This window comes from Gavialis gangeticus, unplaced genomic scaffold, assembly GCF_001723915.1.
Source record: "Gavialis gangeticus isolate Ggan-Ray unplaced genomic scaffold, GavGan_comp1, whole genome shotgun sequence".
NCBI lineage: Eukaryota > Metazoa > Chordata > Crocodylia > Gavialidae > Gavialis > Gavialis gangeticus.
Genome location: NW_017729026.1, coordinates 47,080,077 through 47,084,081, shown reverse-complemented (window position 1 = coordinate 47,084,081; position 4,005 = coordinate 47,080,077).

The following is a 4,005-nucleotide window of genomic DNA, read 5'->3' as shown; positions in this document are numbered from 1 at the left end:
TTTCCCCCCCCCACCCAGAAGGGTGTAATCTGAAACCAGGGGCATCCAACGAGATAATTAAAAGAAAGAAAAGCATAAGGGGAAAAGTGAAAGAAGGTAAAGAGAGAGAGAAACTCATCAAATCTCTGTCATTGTTCACCCCTACTGACATGAGAAGTGCTCTTCCAAGCAGATGAACCATTATGGATGACACCCAACCCTCCCACACTCTCCTTCTACTATACATTTATATAGATACCTTGCTTCTTTAAAGGATGGCATCAGAAAAAAAGTTCCTGCCCCTAAAGGGAGACTTGAGAAAGCAGAAGTGTTGCTGACGATTGCGGCAGAGATGTTCTCTCTCATGGCCTTTGTCCGAGTAGAATACACAATCGTATTTTGTCAAACAATGGTGAGAGACAAAGTTGTGTTATTGAGGAATGTGTCTCGACTTTTCATATGAGCTTATAGTAGGACACCAGAGGAAATGAAATGGTCTTCTCCTGCCGTTCCCTGTCTCTGCAATTCTCGGCTTGTTTTTTTTTTTTAATTTCATAACTTCCATGCTGCAAGAATCATGTTATACTATATCAGCTGTGTGATTTTTTTCAAGAAATCATAGCTGTGCCCTGCTAAAAGTTATAAAGAAAATGTAAACTGGATGACTGATTATGCCTTGGATGCAGATAAAGATAAGAAAACATAGGGAATGTAACTGTCACTCACTGACAAGATTATATGAGTAGCTGAAACAATCCTAAATAAATGGATGATAGAGAAAATGATGTGTTATAAACAGAAATTTAAAATGTATGATTGTTTGGGGGGGGTTAGGTTCTTAAGGAGAGAAAACAAAATCAGCATTAAAAAAATCATATATTAAACACTGTCTGATAAGCAACCACCAAATCCTCCAGGCTTTCAGCACTTTCCCAGTGGTCTCCTCATTACTTCTGAGGCAGAGGTAGCCTTTAAAGTTCACTGCATCCCTTTCATCTACTGAGTATCTAATAGTCACTGATGAGAATGTGAATACTTCTTAAATAAATTCAAGAAACTCTTTAACACAGTATTTTTGCATATGCAGATACCATGATTAGTACAGGCAAGGTTGCTATCTGGTTCTGTTTTTCTGCTGTCTCTCCCTCCCTCCATCTCTGTCTCTGTCTCTCTCACACACACACACACACATGCACGCGCGCACACGTGCACGCGCGCGCACACACACGACAGACGTTGTAACAATGAATTTGCTTTACATTTACATTTTTTTAGACAGTTTTATTTGAAATCTATATGCACAGGTATTTTGTAATTTCCCTGCAATTTTTCATGAGTAAAGTTGGTTTTAGTGAAACATCAAAATGTCATAAGCAGTAATAATAACACGGTGAAATATAAAAAGTCCTTAACCTAGTTAGTCCTCTGTAGTTTCCTAGTGGAACTGGTACTATTTTACTGCAACATCTTTAAGTCAAAAAGGCAACTTTCACCTACAGAGTTTGTGGGATTTTTTTGTTTGATTTTGAAAGTGATATCTAAATTGCAACTAGAACTTGAGTTAGCTAAAGATGGAAGCTTTTTAAGAGGAAAGTAATAATTGATGTTAAGGAATAGGATTCTAATTAGATTTATACATGCCCTTGGTGTAATACAACTAAAAACTTATTTTTATTACCATTCGTTTCACATTTTACAGTTTTCCATATTATATTACATATGTAAAATATATAATGCCAATTTCATTATGTGAACATTGCTAAAGTACAATAATTTCAAAATTTAGCAGAAATAATACATGTATCCATGTGTAGGTGTGTATATGAAGCAGGAGAGACAGAAATAGACAGAAAGTGAAATTACTGTATTTCTAAAAAAAAATGCCTTTTTTTTTTCTTGGAGCAGCTCCACTTTCAAATGATCTGTCTGTCTGATTACCAGAAGTTGAGCTAAAGCCAGTAGTTTCATGAAATCCTTTATACATTTTAGGAACCTGATACATCCTGAAAACAGTAGTGGAGTTATTCATAGTTACATCAACAAAAATTAAATAACAGTAAAATATCTTGAAGCTTTCCTGCTCTTTTTCCTCCTCTTTATGGTCATATGGATAAGAAAGATATTAATACATCTAAATTACTCTGCTTCTAACACATGGAATCTTTATGTAATATACACAAAAGTTGAAATAATGTTATGCTAATTTAATTTTTCCTTCTCCCCTGCCTCTTGATAATGTTTCTTAAAACTTTATTTTATTCTGTAAACAGTACAGTCTCTTTTGTCTCATCCTGCTGAGTAGTTGCTATTTACCGTGTGTGAACAAGAACAGATTATAAAAGAAGAAATATTTCTTACAAGTAAACTAAAATACCTAAGAGGAATAGACTATAACCATCAATTTTCACATAGAAATCCCTAAGAAAAAAAAAGCAACTGGAAGCCCCATACAACGCAATGTGTTAACATTCAGACACCATCAAATTAAATGGTTAACTGCAACAATGAAATCAAAGGGATTTTTTTTAAAGCTAATCCTTTTGCTGACTGAAACTGTATATTTCTTAAGCCAGATACTGTTCTCATTTATATCAGTGTGAATGTAGAGCAATTGTCCTGAGACTGAGCTATGCTCACTGACATCAGTGCACCTGAGCAAATTCAACCCACTGACCAGAGCATTAGCCCCATAATAAATGGGTAAATGTACATATACCACATCATTCATTCTAAATTTGTGGCAGAAATATGTAGGAAAAATAAGGGAAGATCCAAGGTTACACAATTTTATGTGGAAAAAAATATATATTTGAAACAGTTTCAAAATTCGGTTCCCATAGACTTCCTCTCTTAGCAGATCTTGAGCACACTTTTTTGCCCTTGTTGATAAAACTAAACAAACTTCAAACCTGTAAATATAGTTTTGAGCACAGGCCTTGACTACCCAAATGACCATCTATAAAACCAATTATGAGAAGAAACTGGTTTATATTTTGAAATACTGAAGACAACTAGAAGTCAATGTCAATTCAGCAAAAGTATAAAACTGTGATTTATTTGTGATTTTAGTCCAAATGCAAACAATCCTTTCACCATGAAGAATATTATTCATTTACACATATATTCATGTACAAGTGCATATATAATAGGCATATAGGCATACTGTGAAAACACACATGCACACACACGCACGCACGCACTAACAGAACTTTTGTACAAAAATACAAACTGCACAGAACATGTATTTTAACTCTAATGTAAAATGCGTACAACCTAACCACCAGGTATATGAACAAACGAATCCTGTAGCATTTAGCTTTTAAAAGTCAGTCTTAGCATGTCAAATCTTGGTAAGAGACAGATTTTCTTTTCAGTCGCCTTTTGAAATCCTGTTATAATGAATATCGAACAAATAAACAGTACTAGTTCATTTAGAGGTTATAGCAAATGGAGATGACTGCTTTGTAAAGTAAGTTGATATAAAAAGAATCCAGAAATTGTTGGTGTTTTTCATTTAAACAAATTGCAAAATAATGCTGTAAAAGCTTCACACTCCCAAATTAACATGTAGTATCTATCTCAAACGGTAGCAACACAATACAGTGCCAACATTTTGTTTCCTGGTTTTCAAAGGTACATTATGTTCTAACTAGAGTTCAGTTCAAGATATACTTTTTAAAAGTATTCTTCCGGCAGCACTAAAAAATGCTGTCCACAAGTAGCAGTATGGAGCAAATGTGGCATTCTATACTTTAAAACAGTTAAAAACACATATGGTGCATGGGAAGTCTCCAGAGTCTTATCTGTGCTTTAGTCCTCCATCCCACCCACAAGTTTTCCCACAGGTGCTATCACCATTGCAGCTCTGAGCTGTTAGAGGATGGCGTAATATAATACAAATAGCATTCAAGAATTCTCTCTATGCTAAATGTCCCATTCATTGCTCCTAGGGATGCAGCTGCAACAGTTATTCCAACTTTTTATGGGACAGAGATTAAGCAAGGCGCTCAAGATCCCTCAGAAGTC